This window comes from Pecten maximus, chromosome 4, assembly GCF_902652985.1.
Source record: "Pecten maximus chromosome 4, xPecMax1.1, whole genome shotgun sequence".
Classification (NCBI taxonomy): domain Eukaryota; kingdom Metazoa; phylum Mollusca; class Bivalvia; order Pectinida; family Pectinidae; genus Pecten; species Pecten maximus.
Genome location: NC_047018.1, coordinates 45,623,602 through 45,642,670, shown reverse-complemented (window position 1 = coordinate 45,642,670; position 19,069 = coordinate 45,623,602). Strand labels below are relative to the sequence as shown.

The window sequence follows — 19,069 nt, the reverse complement described above, 5'->3', positions numbered from 1 at the left end:
GCGTCAAGCTAACAAACATCAGTAAGATACGTATTGTAAAACAAGCAATGACTTGTATTGAATGTACGGCACACTTATCCTTAGACACCATTCAACTTTATATGCAATTTTTTTTCCACACAATAGTGTGAGTTAAACAACATTAACATACTGTAAAAGTTGCTTAACTAACGTGTCATTCTGTTCAGAAGAAAAGAAGAATATATGCGAACATCGAAATAAGTTCGCAGAAGTTATGAAACGGACTATATTGTTTTTATTGTAATAATAATAATAATAAAAAATCACGGTTTCTTTGTCTGCTGGGTTTCTCGAACTGGGGTCAGACAGGGTCACTTAAGGCTGGACCTCCCTGAACATAGTAGTTGGTGTCTTGTCCAAGTACAGGGATCAAACTAGTTTGAGTTCTGAGGAAAGCCCTATGATCACGTGAATAATTCTACTCATTTGCTGTAGAATATGTAACTAAATATTAACTTTGGAAAGTGAAACGACATACAGGTACAATGCATTAGACTAGTTATCATTACATCACAGATCCTGGCTTAATTTTCAGATGTTTGCTGTTAATTGTTTTAAACGAATACTACCGATATATAAATCCTTGCTTTGTATCATTATTGGCACCCGGGTCTGATTACCCCGCCAACCACACCACCACTACCACCAGAAGTTTAATATATATGCAACTTAATGCGATTTCTACAAATGTGGAAATATCATCAACATCAATAATTCAAATGATCTATGTTTGCAATCCTCACCGGGATGATTCCTCACCGGGATGATAAGGCTAACTTTAAGGGAAATATGCTCAGATGTTTTAAAGGGGTCACAATACCCCAAATATTTCAACAAGACACATCATAACGGAGATCCATCTTTTCATTACTTACTGTATCGCATGTGTACCTGTCTCAAGAATGGATCAACAAAGACTAAATTTTTGAACACCCACCCACTTCCCTCTTCGTTGGTAAACCTCATATTGGTTATTTTATTGTAGTTTGATAAAATAGATTACCTGCATTTTGTACATGTTTTGTTATGCTAAAATCAAATCTTTTACCACTTAATAGATAAATGTTTTAACGCTGTGAGATGGGTTTTTCGTTCGTTATAGTGTTTGCGTTGTATAGTATGTCCTGTTATAAAATATATATTGATATATGCATCATATATGTCATGTTATAAAAATATCTTAAACATGTCCCCTTGTCCAAAAATGTCAGATTTATCCTGTTATTAGATAATAAAATTATTCTCCCTGATATATATATATTGGGTGCCGTAGATCGTGAGTTCGGGGGACGGTCAGGGCACGAGTCAATAAGTTGTCTTCCTTCGTCATTTTTGTTGCTAAGTTATATATAAATATGTCAGATATGTACTGCTATACGAAAATGTTAAATATCAGATATGCCGTGTTAATAAATGTCAGACAAGACGTGTTGTCAAAAAAGAGAAAAGTCACATATATATCCAGCTATATGACCTGCTATACAGAAATGCCGTAAATGTCCAGTGATACAAAAATGTATGATGTGTCCTGTTATGCAAAAATATCAGGTGTATCCAATAACTTCCAACAGTTCTTATTATACAAATGTCAGATACGTCCTGTAATACATAGAGGATATCTAACAGTGTCTTCAGTAATACCAAATATATTTCACGAGTGGGGCTAATATTTTGATATTTTTCACTCGTGCTGCGCACTCGTGAAAAATATCAAAATATTAGCCACACGAGTGAAATATATTTGGTATTACTGAAGACACTGTTAGATATTCTGTTTATTACATTTTTTATCAACGAAAAACCTACCCCGTATGCTAACTAGGCCTAAAGTAAACAAACAAAATAGTTCCCCCTGTCCAGGTGCTGACATATATGTCGGGCTTTCTGATTGGTCAATTATTTTGGTATTTTCTAATCATTAATTTGATTGGTCAAATCAGCAAAAGTGAAAAATATCACTTTTATAGAATGAATAATTTTTGATATTTCACTGGTAAAAATGTAATAAAATATCATGTCATATTATGCAAAAAATGACAGAATTGTCCTTTTACGCAAAGCAAATATTAGTCAGTTCTGGTGTGGTTTCATTAGTCTGGTTTAAAATGTTCGCATTTGACATTTTATAAGAAAAACTTGGTTTAGAAATTTATATATTGAAACACGTTAATGGTTAATCAATCTTAAAGAAACATCAAAAATACTCACAGAGTTTCAGATGATAGCCCGCCTTTACCAAAGTCCGAATACTCACATCCACCCACGACTATCATGTGTGTAACATCATGTATACATCAAATGTTTTAAAAAGTTCTAGGTCCAATATCAGACATTCCTCCTCTGTTACAAACCATAGGATACACATTTACCAAAACAGAAGTTCAGTGTGTTATCACGACCATTACCTAGAGGCTATGGTAGTACACCCGGCCGCCGGAACAGAAAATACACACAAAAATTTACCCGGCCAGAAATATGAGCAGTGTATTTGTTGATTAAGTAGGTCAGTGTGCAACAGTGCATATGATAAAACATCCGCGTTGTGCGACCTTACCACAAGCCTGCATAAAACGATGAGTCAAATTCGTGGAAAAATTATGCACCTCTATTTTCTGAAGATCTGACACGTATACTATTTTTGTAATGACTAAGAGATAATGAAATGCTATCGATTTTCTCGAGTGATATAGTATACATGTTTTAGAATTAATACTTGATAAGATTTGTAATTTGAATCATATTACTAAGTCGAGAACTTGGTAACATTAAACTCATGAATTAAAAGGACAAAGGACAACTGAAAATTAAATACTGAAAAACAAAATTGAATCTGTGATCGATCCTCATACGTACACTCCTGTGTTGATATATAATAGTTATTCCCTCCTGGCAGATTGTATCAGTGAGGGACCAGTGAAGGATGAGGGACTGACCCAATAACCTCTAATTAAAATTACCTTTGTATTTAACATAGAAGTCCTTGTACACCACCCGAATAGGGAACATTGAACAACGAAGGATGCATGTGACGCTTAGCAAATACTAACATGTTATAGAAAGTTTTTTTAAATTTTATTTTGTGTATATCTGTTTGTTTGGCTTGGTAACTGGCTAGCTGGTCAAGGTTACCATTGCTATAGCTTATCAGATTTTGCATTTTATATTGCGTTCTCATTTTGAGAATGTGACATTACCTTGATTTGTTCTACATTTAAATGACGGATGCTGTCGATGAAGTAGAAAACGCTTACTCTTTCGGTTTCATTTCTCTTGTACTTTCATAATGATATCTGGCTAAATCAAAGTTGTTGTCTATATTTTGCCGTCGTTTTGTTGATTTTGAAGTCACTGTTCCTAAAAATAGAAAATCAGTTTATTGACAATACTCTGAACTCTATTGTGTCTATTGCACTCGTTCCACATCCGATGTTTCCTCAAAAATGTAACCCCGTTTGCTGATTTGAATTTACTTGATTTTGTTCTACAGTAGATTTCATTTCAGTTGTCATTATCGATACATTTTCTTTAAACTTAAAATGCAATGTCATCAGCATTTGAAATCATATTTATGGTATCATGGCAATAATTATAAATACGATGTTGTTTTGTAGTTTTATTTAAATGGATCTTTTTTACTGCAGAACTGACAAATGAATTACCTGATAGGAGTTCGAGTTTCAAAGAGGTTGGTCGGGTTTCTAAAGAAATCAGAAAATCATACTCGATTTTCTTTGGCGAATTGAGGTGCACGGTTGTCGATCGGATGAGGTCTGAAAACCGTGGACTGTCTTTTTAGATGGACTCTCCCTGTCTCTCTCTCTCTCTGTGTCTGTCTCTCTCTCTAATCTCTTTCATCAAAATTCATATGATGGACAAGTACAATGATAATTCGAACACGTGCTCTTTTCATTGTGTCGAGGTCAAGGACAAAGTCACTGTTGCTTTTTTCAAGAAAATCTTTGTTAGCGATCTAGCAGGTTCATGTTTAATTTGCATTTTAATCTACTTCACAAAATGGTCAATTATGAGAATACTTCGAATGAATTTTGGTTTCCCGGTCAAGGAAATGTTACAATGTATTATATAATGAAAATATTTGCTTGTCCCGTAATTGACTTCATTTTTAACAAACTTTGTCCAAACTTCATGTATTGGTCAAGCATGGTTGTTAAAGTTCCTTTGATTCAAATGCTATGGCGTTAATGCTTAAATAGCGAATGCTATATATATACTTGTATCAATAACTTTGTATACATATTTAATCTGACAAGTGTTTAAGTAATTACAACATCCTCATATGGATGTAAGTTTCAACTGTGCATGCATACAGACGTGTTTGTGTGTACATTAATGTATATGTTAGTGAGAGAAAGTTTGTGTATATATGTGATTGCATTTGTGAGGAAAAGTAAATACGTATGAATGTACAAGGAAGGATGTATAAAACTTTGTATTGAAGGGAGGATGTGGGAGTGCTTATAAATGAGGAAAGATGAATAAGTGTTTTTTGTGAGAGTGTGAGTGTAGGTGTATGTACATAGGTATGCAAGTGTTTTCTGTGAGGATGTACTTGCAGGCGTGATGTAGGTATGTAAGTGTTTTCTGTGAGGATGTACTTGTAGGTGTGATGTAGGTATGTAAGTGTTTTCTGTGAGGGTGTACTTGTAGGTGTGATGTAGGTATGTGTTTTCTGTGAGGGTGTACTTGTAGGTGTGATGTAGGTATGTAAGTGTTTTCTGTGAGGATGTACTTGTAGGTGTGATGTGGGTATGTAAGTGTTTTCTGTGAGGGTGTACTTGCAGGCGTGATGTGGGTATGTGTTTTCTGTGAGGGTGTACTTGTAGGTGTGATGTAGGTATGTAAGTGTTTTCTGTGAGGGTGTACTTGTAGGTGTGATGTAGGTATGTAAGTGTTTTCTGTGAGGGTGTACTTGTAGGTGTGATGTAGGTATGTAAGTGTTTTCTGTGAGGATGTACTTGTAGGTGTGATGTAGGTATGTAAGTGTTTTCTGTGAGGATGTACTTGTAGGTGTGATGTAGGTATGTAAGTGTTTTCTGTGAGGGTGTACTTGTAGGTGTGATGTAGGTATGTAAGTGTTTTCTGTGAGGGTGTACTTGTAGGTGTGATGTAGGTATGTGTTTTCTGTGAGGATGTACTTGTAGGTGTGATGTAGGTATGTAAGTGTTTTCTGTGAGGGTGTACTTGTAGGTGTGATGTAGGTATGTAAGTGTTTTCTGTGAGGATGTACTTGTAGGTGTGATGTAGGTATGTGTTTTCTGTGAGGATGTACTTGTAGGTGTGATGTAGGTATGTGTTTTCTGTGAGGGTGTACTTGTAGGTGTGATGTAGGTATGTAAGTGTTTTCTGTGAGGATGTACTTGTAGGTGTGATGTAGGTATGTAAGTGTTTTCTGTGAGGATGTACTTGTAGGTGTGATGTAGGTATGTGTTTTCTGTGAGGGTGTACTTGTAGGTGTGATGTAGGTATGTAAGTGTTTTCTGTGAGGATGTACTTGTAGGTGTGATGTAGGTATGTGTTTTCTGTGAGGGTGTACTTGTAGGTGTGATGTAGGTATGTAAGTGTTTTCTGTGAGGATGTACTTGTAGGTGTGATGTAGGTATGTGTTTTCTGTGAGGGTGTACTTGTAGGTGTGATGTAGGTATGTAAGTGTTTTCTGTGAGGGTGTACTTGTAGGTGTGATGTAGGTATGTGTTTTCTGTGAGGATGTACTTGTAGGTGTGATGTAGGTATGTAAGTGTTTTCTGTGAGGGTGTACTTGTAGGTGTGATGTAGGTATGTGTTTTCTGTGAGGATGTACTTGTAGGTGTGATGTAGGTATGTAAGTGTTTTCTGTGAGGGTGTACTTGTAGGTGTGATGTAGGTATGTGTTTTCTGTGAGGGTGTACTTGTAGGTGTGATGTAGGTATGTAAGTGTTTTCTGTGAGGGTGTACTTGTAGGTGTGATGTAGGTATGTAAGTGTTTTCTGTGAGGATGTACTTGTAGGTGTGATGTAGGTATGTGTTTTCTGTGAGGGTGTACTTGTAGGTGTGATGTAGGTATGTAAGTGTTTTCTGTGAGGGTGTACTTGTAGGTGTGATGTAGGTATGTAAGTGTTTTCTGTGAGGATGTACTTGTAGGTGTGATGTAGGTATGTGTTTTCTGTGAGGATGTACTTGTAGGTGTGATGTAGGTATGTAAGTGTTTCTGTGAGGATGTACTTGTAGGTGTGATGTAGGTAAGTGTTTTCTGTGAGGGTGTACTTGTAGGTGTGATGTAGGTATGTGTTTTCTGTGAGGATGTACTTGTAGGTGTGATGTAGGTATGTGTTTTCTGTGAGGATGTACTTGTAGGTGTGATGTAGGTATGTAAGTGTTTTCTGTGAGGATGTACTTGTAGGTGTGATGTAGGTATGTAAGTGTTTTCTGTGAGGGTGTACTTGTAGGTGTGATGTAGGTATGTAAGTGTTTTCTGTGAGGGTGTACTTGTAGGTGTGATGTAGGTATGTAAGTGTTTTCTGTGAGGATGTACTTGTAGGTGTGATGTAGGTATGTGTTTTCTGTGAGGATGTACTTGTAGGTGTGATGTAGGTATGTGTTTTCTGTGAGGATGTACTTGTAGGTGTGATGTATGTAAGTGTTTTCTGTGAGGATGTACTTGTAGGTGTGATGTAGGTATGTAAGTGTTTTCTGTGAGGATGTACTTGTAGGTGTGATGTAGGTATGTAAGTGTTTTCTGTGAGGGTGTACTTGTAGGTGTGATGTAGGTATGTAAGTGTTTTCTGTGAGGATGTACTTGTAGGTGTGATGTAGGTATGTGTTTTCTGTGAGGGTGTACTTGTAGGTGTGATGTAGGTATGTAAGTGTTTTCTGTGAGGGTGTACTTGTAGGTGTGATGTAGGTATGTAAGTGTTTTCTGTGAGGGTGTACTTGTAGGTGTGATGTAGGTATGTAAGTGTTTTCTGTGAGGGTGTACTTGTAGGTGTGATGTAGGTATGTAAGTGTTTTCTGTGAGGGTGTACTTGTAGGTGTGATGTAGGTATGTGTTTTCTGTGAGGATGTACTTGTAGGTGTGATGTAGGTATGTGTTTTCTGTGAGGGTGTACTTGTAGGTGTGATGTAGGTATGTGTTTTCTGTGAGGATGTACTTGTAGGTGTGATGTAGGTATGTAAGTGTTTTCTGTGAGGGTGTACTTGTAGGTGTGATGTAGGTATGTGTTTTCTGTGAGGATGTACTTGTAGGTGTGATGTAGGTATGTGTTTTCTGTGAGGGTGTACTTGTAGGTGTGATGTAGGTATGTGTTTTCTGTGAGGGTGTACTTGTAGGTGTGATGTAGGTATGTAAGTGTTTTCTGTGAGGATGTACTTGTAGGTGTGATGTAGGTATGTAAGTGTTTTCTGTGAGGGTGTACTTGTAGGTGTGATGTAGGTATGTAAGTGTTTTCTGTGAGGATGTACTTGTAGGTGTGATGTAGGTATGTAAGTGTTTTCTGTGAGGGTGTACTTGTAGGTGTGATGTAGGTATGTAAGTGTTTTCTGTGAGGGTGTACTTGTAGGTGTGATGTAGGTATGCAAGTGTTTTCTGTGAGGATGTACTTGTAGGTGTGATGTAGGTATGTAAGTGTTTTCTGTGAGGGTGTACTTGTAGGTGTGATGTAGGTATGTAAGTGTTTTCTGTGAGGGTGTACTTGTAGGTGTGATGTAGGTATGTAAGTGTTTTCTGTGAGGATGTACTTGTAGGTGTGATGTAGGTATGTAAGTGTTTTCTGTGAGGATGTACTTGTAGGTGTGATGTAGGTATGTGTTTTCTGTGAGGATGTACTTGTAGGTGTGATGTAGGTATGTGTTTTCTGTGAGGGTGTACTTGTAGGTGTGATGTAGGTATGTAAGTGTTTTCTGTGAGGATGTACTTGTAGGTGTGATGTAGGTATGTGTTTTCTGTGAGGGTGTACTTGTAGGTGTGATGTAGGTATGTGTTTTCTGTGAGGATGTACTTGTAGGTGTGATGTAGGTATGTAAGTGTTTTCTGTGAGGATGTACTTGTAGGTGTGATGTAGGTATGTGTTTTCTGTGAGGATGTACTTGTAGGTGTGATGTAGGTATGTGTTTTCTGTGAGGATGTACTTGTAGGTGTGATGTAGGTATGTGTTTTCTGTGAGGATGTACTTGTAGGTGTGATGTAGGTATGTAAGTGTTTTCTGTGAGGATGTACTTGTAGGTGTGATGTAGGTATGTAAGTGTTTTCTGTGAGGATGTACTTGTAGGTGTGATGTAGGTATGTAAGTGTTTTCTGTGAGGATGTACTTGTAGGTGTGATGTAGGTATGTAAGTGTTTTCTGTGAGGGTGTACTTGTAGGTGTGATGTAGGTATGTAAGTGTTTTCTGTGAGGATGTACTTGTAGGTGTGATGTAGGTATGTAAGTGTTTTCTGTGAGGATGTACTTGTAGGTGTGATGTAGGTATGTAAGTGTTTTCTGTGAGGATGTACTTGTAGGTGTGATGTAGGTATGTAAGTGTTTTCTGTGAGGATGTACTTGTAGGTGTGATGTGGGTATGTAAGTGTTTTCTGTGAGGATGTACTTGTAGGTGTGATGTAGGTATGTAAGTGTTTTCTGTGAGGGTGTACTTGTAGGTGTGATGTAGGTATGTGTTTTCTGTGAGGGTGTACTTGTAGGTGTGATGTAGGTATGTAAGTGTTTTCTGTGAGGATGTACTTGTAGGTGTGATGTAGGTATGTAAGTGTTTTCTGTGAGGGTGTACTTGTAGGTGTGATGTATGTAAGTGTTTTCTGTGAGGATGTACTTGTAGGTGTGATGTAGGTATGTAAGTGTTTTCTGTGAGGATGTACTTGTAGGTGTGATGTAGGTATGTAAGTGTTTTCTGTGAGGATGTACTTGTAGGTGTGATGTAGGTATGTAAGTGTTTTCTGTGAGGGTGTACTTGTAGGTGTGATGTAGGTATGCAAGTGTTTCGATTAAGGATGTGGGTGATTGAGTTGTAAGTCAGTGAGTGAGTGAGTTAGTTTTTTTCTTCAGTTTGTGATTTTGCGATTGCTACTGAGAATACCAGACTAATTCACATGTTTGCTCATTTTAACTTGATTAGTGGCTCTTGTTTCCTACAATCCTTTTGAAAAGATGATAATGAAAACCATATGTTGTATCAATACATTTTGTTTCTTTGTCAGTTGTGATTGTTTATCCAAATATAAACACTATGATTCATATGCTCCTATGTTTGAGTCCGGTGTACATGATCTTGGATTTTCTCGTTTGCGTTTTCACTTCAATTTACAATCAGATATCAGATACAAATTGTTTCAGACGAATCTTTCAAATTAGATTCGACATTTCGCCTGAATTTAACGATCCGATCATACAACACCAATATTTCTAACACCTGATACATCTCCATACCCTGTAGTTATTAGCAATCTACAATCTGCATGTGTGTGATAACATTTCTGTTTATATGCATTTTTATAAACACAAAAACTCAGATATTTGAAACATTGATTTTTTATTAAAAAAAGGTATACCCTTTGTTTTAAAACGTCCAACCCGTACAACAAATATGTAGTCTGTGTTAAAATGCTACCTGGATTTGTCCCATGGTGTGAAAAGGGAAGGAAAACAGACTGCTTACTAGGGAACGAAATACAAGAAAGTCTTACAAATTATTATCCAGGGGAAATAACTCATGAATTAACTAAAAAGGTGTACACACGTATACATATGTGTATGACGATTGATGTTGTACTTGAAATCACGGGTCGTACTTAATGTTATCGTCATCTATTTTTAGGGCCCGCTGTTAAACACTTCACCACGTATTACAAGGGCTGATTGATATGTTGTGAGCCTCGTAATGAAGGAGGTTCTCAAGGATTTTCCTACTATTCTCTGACTATATAGGGCCGTGTACCCAAGGACTGGTCTCATTTTGTTAGTTTATATCGACAAGGTTGCACTCTGAAGTAAACAAGACAAGCGGTTTTGGTAAAATGGACAAAATCGATTAGGATTAGGGTTAGGGTGAAAGAGTCTGTCATTGACATGGCTGCCATTCACGGTTGTGGTTTTAAGTTGATTGAGCACCTGCCTTATTAATCTGTATCAGACTTTCATTTATTTCTAAAACTGAAAACAGCAATAAACAACGCTGACAAAAGTATATAGACATATACTGAAGGGGAGTATGTTCATACACTATGTCCGGCAAAATTCAAGTCCTTCAATATGAGGCTTACAACTTATAAATCAGCCCTCGTATGTGTACTACCTTGTTGTAGTCTTTGTATGAATATGAGATTTAAACATGATTTCAGCAGAGATGAAGTAGACCATACTTTAAATCGTGCCCTTAATGCTATTATTAAAGGTCCAAATGTTAATCCCACCTTTAGAATGTAAAACAATGAATGATGTTAGAGAGTGTTTATATCTATTCGAAGGGTGAGGTTTCAAGCAATGTTACTTTGCCAAAGGGGTCGGCCTAACAATTTTTACCCTTAAAGACTACTCAACGATACATTACTTTGTGCCATGAAAGTTGTACCCCTTGGCTATGCAATTGACCCAAATTTATCGATGATGCACTTGTCTTATTAACTAAGTATGTTCCTGAATTACTTATCGAAGAAAGCAGATTGTTATAAACAGGTACAAAATAACTATTAGTTTTAACGAAATAGGAATGTTTGAACAATAAACTAAATACCAAAAAACTAAAACAGTTATTCTACCATGTTTGCTATGCAACGACAGTTTTGATTGGTTTAAAACCATGTATTATTTTCCAATAATACACGCTCGTGAGTCATGGCTGTTACAATCTTTCCACTCCGAAATCGTGCATTTGTAAACAAACATGGCGGCGCCAAAACGTTTGAACGTCGGAGACCGTGTATTTTACACGGAGAAATTTAGCAGATTGTTAATTTCTATCCACCCAGAGCGGACTTTGCTTAACAATATGTTGTAAGGTCTATTTCCACAGGCAACATTTGAACAACATTTCTACATGAATTGCTTGCCGACATCCCCGAAAGTTATCGAAACGGCTTGGAATTGACGTCAGCTTTTGAATATTAATTAGCACGCGCGCCTTATCGTTTCTTGTGAATTGTTACAGCCATGTAGCGACACATTTCACGGGGTTTCATTGGGGTTTTTCTATTAGGAAGAGGTAGATCTCAGAACTAAACAGTACATGGTAGAATAGAAATAATCAACTTTGACTCGTGTATTGTTGCATTATTTGTTGATGAAATATACATTTCTTTACAGGCACTACAGTACTACGATCAAGAGCATATATCATATGGCATTGATTTTGAAAATTTAAAAAAAGGGATAAAAAAAAAAAGATAAAAAAAGGGGGCCTCCGTAGGATTCGAACTCGCGTCGTGATAAAAATTTAATGAAAGACTAACCCATTAGCCCACTCGGCTATAGTAACCTTATATGAAATGTGTGAATATTAGATATATATAAAATTGTAACAACCGTGACTCACGAGTGTGTGTTATTGGCACGAGCGTGTATTATTGGCACGAGCGTGTATTATTGGAAAATAATACATGGTTTTAAACCAATCAAAACTGGCGTTGCATAGCAAACATGGTAGAATAAGAGATTTGCATGTATGCGAAATGTGTCAAGAATAATAAATCAAAGGCCTGAAAGGCTTGTTGGTCGGATAGACTTAAATGACCTCAGCTAACACTCAGAAATATGGGAAAGGAATGAATGGGCAACAGCTGCTCTATGAATGAAAGTTATATAGATAATTAAGACATTATTTATTAATATATTGATTGAAAGAGGATTCATCAAAACGGATCATTATACATACATATACTAATTATCCTTAAAAGTTCAAAGATCCAATACAGCGTTGACAATTTATATACATGTATATAATATTCAACCAGCTCCAACTATGCTTTGCTTCACAATTGGCTTTTTGTATTAACTTGACAATAAAGAATGCGGTATTTATATCCTAGTGATTAATCTTTATAAGCACATGTCAATTTCATCAATTGTTACTGTTATTTGAATTGGGTGACATGCTTTTCATGTGGTTTAAATACATGTACCTGGCAAACTTCACCGAAATACATGTATATGTAGTTGTATTATATTATACTCTACTTATTAACTGATCAATAATACATAATTTAATAAATACAATATTAGCAATTCACCGATTTCGAAAATTGACAAATAGTTTATCAATAATTATATCCATGTATATTATTAATGTTGCTGAAGGAAAAGTTTCATACGTATACACTGCAAGTGTAGCCTTGATTTAATTTAGTAACATAGTACACGGATTTTGATTTAACGCATCTTGACACCAGTAGCCTGGAATGTTATTCAGGGACAGTGTTCCTAATTGAAATTAATGTTTTTTCGAGGTGATAAGGCAGGTTCACGCACCCTAACAAGCCCACAGTGTTACGCTACGTGGTTTTTCTCCGGGTACTCCGGCTTTCCTCCACCTCCAAAACCTGGCACGTCCTTAAATGACCCTGGCTGTTAATAGGACGTTAAACAAAAACAAACAAACCAAAGTGTTACGCTAGCTAGCCTATAATACGTACACATATACTGTGACACGTGTATACAATGTAACAGTTAAGCACATCCGATTCTCGCTTCAGACCCATGACATGATTAGTAACTCTTAATTATCAATACCAATATACTTTATTAAACTGAATTATCTAATTCTAACTTTACCACAGATCATTTATGACCAATCATTATCAACGTCTTACCAAACGCACAAGTACACGCATAATATAAAAAGAGAATATGACCATTTGTAGCAGACGACACACATGTATTGGTACACAGCTACACCAACCGGAAGTCATGAACGGTGTATTAATATGTTAATTTGGCTTCTTTTGCTGGTATTTATTCGCGTTTGTTTCATTGTAAGTACAACAAACAAACAATAGCTAATTTACTTAAACTTCAATGATTCGTATTACAAGCAAGTATCAAAATTTCGAATATCATTTTACATGGAATATTCCTTAGATCGGAAGTTTTTGACAAAGAGTAGTGACCCCTCCACCGGCAACAATGAAACCACGTGATCATGTCTGCACGACAGCTATGGCCTATCCGACCAAAAACGAAAGCCGCAACCTGAAGATCAAAGCGTCGGTGTTGATGATGATACGCGCCGGAACAATCCTTAGACCTGTTTTATGGCCAGTTTCCTCACCAAATGCACACTATGTATGAAGAACCCCCCAAAAAATCATTTTGTCCAAGCGCGTAAAGGGAAAGATTTTAGCACTTACGTTGGAATTCACATTGATGAAAAAGAAATATGACTTCTTGGCTACCTTCCAGATCAAAGGAAAACATCATTAATCTTTTGGAGATCACAAATGCTATCCTTTATGGATGATGGAAATTGTAAAGCCTGGACAGGCTGACCAAGAACACTATTTGAGATTTTTGTTCACATTGTTCGTCCTTTATTGATACTGATATTTACACTCCAAACCACGAGAATTCACTACTGTTGTTCTGGTAATTTTGGACAATTAAAACCACGATGTAAACCAACACTCACATTGCCAATCAGATTCTAGGACAAGGAAGCCATATTGGATTCCAAATCAGGTGGTTATTGTGTAAACCAACATAAATCCATCAGGTAGCGTTCTTGTCAAAATAATTGATTTAGCAGTTATAAGAACATTTAATATTTGTGGTTATCAGGGATAATGACGGCCATTTTGAAAGAGGAAATTTCATTTAAGTTTGTTATGAGTGTAGTTGTCAGTCCCTGTGTACAAATGAAACCAAGTATAAACATTGTATTTAAGTTCACAATATTTCAACGCAAAACAGATTTTCGCTATATTCGTATTGTTTTCAAAAATAACAAAGCAATATTGTAAATCAATTTAATTACTTTGCACAAAATTCTTAATAACTATATTGGGGCAATGTATTGTATACTGTTTGAAGGTGTTTCGAGCACAAAATTACGAATGGATTGCAATAGAAAGTTGTGTTTTTGACCTTCAGAAAATTTCGATTAATCATATTGAAAAAAACATATACATGTATAGCAGATGTAAAATTACAAGTTTATGTTCAGATGTTTTACTACCGCATTCTCATTCACACAAATATAGGAGCCCATAATGTATGGCCCGGCAAATCTAGATTTAGATACATGGGTTCTATGTGCTATATATTGAAGAGCACGTGGCCGTCTCCTATGAAATTAAAAAAAATTAACTTTCTGATCTACAACACATAGTGCATGTGATACAATGTGCTGATAATTAGATATAAAACATAGTAACAACGCAAAGGACAAAGAGACAATTTGGTAGACAATTTCTGTTAAATATAACAGTATAAAATATATATATTCTTACAAGTTAATTACGGTGATTGTTATATAAAAAAACAATTAAAAAAATATTTAAAATATTATATGTATATACGAAGTTACACTTTTTAAAAATGTAAAAACAATGATTCTAAAAACCATTCTGATTGAAAGCATATTTACGTTTGCTAGTACTATCTTATCTGTGAATGCAATAATGCAATTTAAATGCCATGTTGAGTACTACAAGATGTCCTTTGGGGCACGACAAGCCCTACGGTCTGGGTGACCTATGACCCATTCCTCAATGTTATCGTATATTCGCCAATATTTTTCAGGATAATGCAATCTTCTACATAAGTCACAATAGAATAAATCAATCTCCTCAGTCATGTAATAGTTTCTCCAATTGAAAAATGTTTCAAATCGTGTTTTATTCTTGGAAATTGCGTTCATTTCTTCGCCTAATTTCTCTATAGATGGGAAATCGTTGGTGCTGAGATATGAACCTGGAGGGAAGAACAAATTGTATATATCCGCCACTCCACGCAAAACTGGTATCGTGTAAAGTTCATTCCAGTACATCTTAAACGGCTTCTCTGTTACGTAATCATCACATAGTGAGTTCTCAAACGCGAAGTAATACTTATAGTGATCTTTAAGCTCTTTCAGGCATGATTTTTCATTAGAACGAGGACAGTTGTATTTCCCACAACCACCATAAATGTGAATATCTACAAGTTTGTTTAACTGCTTTTCATAAAGCTCTCGTTTCCCCTGGGTAACACAATTGGAAACAAACCTGATAAACCCATATTTGCCCTGGCGATTTCCGTGGAACTTCCCATTCTTTAGTCATATAAGGGCCATGTATAATTACGGCGTCAGCGTTCTCATCCATTGTTTTTCCATCGGTCATGTGACATTTGTGGTCACATCTTGCAAATGCTTGTAACGATACTGATACTGGTCGTATATAATAATGAACATGAACAGATTTCTTGGACCTTTTGTTTGTCGGATGTAATGTGGTCCTGGCCTTGGTAACGTTTGACTGAATGTTTCCGAGAAAGAGGTTGTCGAGTACACTAACACGTGTCTTGAAACTGTACTTGCTATGGTAAACCCAAACTGATATGATTGTATAGCACAACAGCATACACAGCAGCAGGACAAAGGTCCGTGTTAGGAAAGTTCTGCAATATACAACGGACTGTTCACTACATATCATTCAATGATTATGTCTTTTATATTTCGTATGTTTATTTATTCGAATTACAACACGGCAACTGATTAGTCATTGATAAAGTAACGATAATATAACCACTATATGAAGTGAAATTTATCATTTGCATATATATTTATAGAACGAATATTCATACCCTGCCTACATTGCTCTCCGGCAGGGTATGAAGTCCCTCCCATTGCCGATAGTGTAGCAAGCCCCGATGTGATTCACATCGGGCAGTATTAGCAGTGGTAAAAATTTTCTCGGATTAAAAAACACATGTAAATTGATGATTCTGGTATCTATTATGAATATTCAAGCAACAAACCTGCACATTACTTCAAATGTTTGACAATAAATAGTAAAATCCAAAACGAGCAAGGCACACGGAGATATCAGTTCAAACATACCGCCATCTTTGATACAAGTGTAAAGGTCAATTTCCTTATAAGGAAATCAAAATAAATTGATGCTAATGAGGTTTCCCGCGAGATTTCAACAGAAAAACAGATTCGGAGTAATACATCTCGGTAAGGAAGGTCAATTCATTCTGAAATTATTTAATTACGCAAAGTAAGATTCGCTTTTTTCACAAGAGTGACAAAAGAGTGGTTAAATATCTCTGATTATGTATTTATTTATCGTAGTAGCTTCATCCATATATGGATCACGGGTTCCATATTTGGGTTAGAATCCTCGCGAGAGTTCCTCGAGAAGTATCATGGCGGATCACGGAGACAACTCCGAGCAGTATGATATCAGAATATGCGAATTAAAGATTTCTAGATTAGACGGTAGGCTAATACATTGCAAAATTGTATTAGAAATGTTTAATTATACGAACTATTACTCCAAAGCTAAACGATATCCGCTATTTGTAGCATTTTCGAGGTTCACTGTTTTGCTACATTACGAGCAATGGGAGGGAATCGTAGCTCTGACGACGACCATCTGTCAGAAATTGTCCGTCCGTCGTCCAGAGCTACGTTATCGCAGCTAATATATTTAATGCCATATTCGGAATGTTGTAGATCTTGACTGACCAATAATCGTCATAAAATGATGTCAATAGCAACAGGGTGATCAGAAAGGTCAATGAAGCATGTGTAAAACTAACAAGACTGCGGATAGATACATAAACAAAATTATCTATATTCTAAATAAGAACAACATGTGTGGAGAATCGCATTGATATACCTCATCAACCTCATCAATAAAATGCATCGGTCTAGCGCTTACGAGATATCATACGTACCAGATTTTTTTGAAAGTAAAAATCTTGAATTTTAATTTGAAGTACAGAACTTGATGGTATGATGATACGATGTAAATACGAACCAAATCTGTCCTGGAGTTCAAATATTGTGTACAAACAAATTTTATGTCAAGTGTGACCTTTGACCTCGACCGATAACTATCAAAATCTGATCAGGACTAGACGTTGATAGTGTCATGCTATGGTGTGAATATGAACTTAACATGCCCAGGAGTTCATGACAGGAGATATCTAAGACCATAAGCGGTCAAGTGTTGCGGACATTTAATCTTTAACATTGACTGATGAAAACCAAAATAAGGTGATAAAAATATGAACTATATCTGTGTAGGGGTTAATGAAATATGTACAAAAGCTTATCACTGACAGACGGATGGACGTACTCACGCACACAGTCACAGACGCCCGGACGTACAAAGTGATTACCATATACCCTCTTAGTAAAGTGGAGTATATAATAAATCAGAAAGAGAGGTAACCATGTTTTTGTTTTGTTTTTATGTTAGAATTGGCTTTTGTTAGCATGCGTATAGTGTCATAAAATAATGGATACGTGTAGTAAGATTTACCGAAATACATGTCAAGGAAAGCAAATATAATACAAAAGTAATAATAGAGCAGCGAACAAGAAATTACAAGCTGTTTTACTATTCCCGTTTTACTCGCCCATTAGGTAATGAGTTGGTCAGCAGTGTATCTGTGTATTCTAATAACAGTGAATCATAACGGACATTTCCATCAATGGCCGTTTGGTTACTTTTCTTTCTTTGTATTTTATTGAGCATCAAATCAAACAATAACATGGGAGATCTCTGAGCTTTTACATTTTACACAGACAACAGCTGGTGCTACCGAATAGGTATCAATACATCCAATCATCGAACTATGGTTGTCCTTCAGGAACGATGGTGACATAGTGTAGTACAACAGATAGTTTGATATACTCTTTGTTTTGTTTTCTTTGTCCGTTGATGTTACTATCATCTACCTTTTCTACCCCCCTTTTTTATATATCAGTGAAGATTGATGGCAAGACCTTAATAAAATAAATACACCACTAAGAAAGATAAGAGTCACTTACTAATACATTATTATTATGTAGGGGGTATAATATTGAAACAGAAGAAGAAAACATGTTTTCTTTACTTTCAACAAATTAAAAACAAAGTGAAATTTGGTACAAGAATACTTATAACAGTTATGTTATGAAAAGGAACTCAGCAATTTAGAATGAACAAAATATCTAAAACAATTAAAAAAAAAAAAAAAAAAAGAAGACATGCATTATCCAAATGTTGACTACCGTGATATAACTGAATAAATCTGAAATGTTTAATCTAATAATCTTGGTAACATTTATACCCAAAGACACCATGTTTTTTTTTTGTAGTAACGGCGGTTTGAAAATTTAAATAATCTTAAATAAACTATAAGGTCTACTTCATCATAAATATGCGCATGTTGGTCTACATCATTCGTTTTGTTCATATCGTCCATGCTCAAATTAGTTTACAATAACACTGATAAATTGTACACACGATTATGATTATTTAAAAAAAAGTTTTTTTGTTGAAAACGTTGCTAAAAAACTTTTTGCAATAATTTCTTTCCAGTAATGTTGTCTAATTAGTTAATTAGTTTAAAGCGCAGGAAATGAAGCCATGGTGCCAAATGTTTTGTAGAATGATATCCTTTACCTACCTCATGACTGTCCTCTGCCACCTTGTAGAACCTATAAAATAAAGTACACCACGAGTACACATACCCATTCCCAGCGTATGAATATGACAACATTTATATCAACGTACTTCGAGTACTAAAACAATGGATAGATTGAGACTCATGTCATCAATGATCCCATATCAGGGTTGGCAGCAATAATACGACATTGTTTCATTAAAGAGAAATATTCGTTTAAAAGCATCATTACAACTATTTCATGGACATCATAACACTTAGCAATCTAGGATTCACTATTCTTGCATCGAAACACATCAAAACCTGTATACCTATACCAAAGCGACCATACCGATGATATTCAATCTGCTACGAGAACATTAAAGGGATCATTTGCAACATTCAATATCTGTAAAACGTTTGCAGGCGTCCTGAACAGCTGTAAATTCATAAATATCAAGGAATTTTCAGTCAAGAGAACGGGTTGTGTA

At 35.9% G+C, this 19,069-nt stretch overlaps 1 protein-coding gene across 1 annotated transcript in view; it reads right to left on the bottom strand.

Moving 5' to 3' along the window:
• Positions 1–2,464, bottom strand: part of LOC117326235 — a 64,761-nt gene extending 62,297 nt beyond the window's left edge. Inside the window, exon 1 of the mRNA XM_033882898.1 lies at positions 2,230–2,464. The gene's annotated coding sequence lies outside the window, so the exon portion shown is untranslated. The remainder of the gene's footprint in view (positions 1–2,229) is intronic.
• Between the last annotated feature and the right edge of the window lie 16,605 nt (positions 2,465–19,069).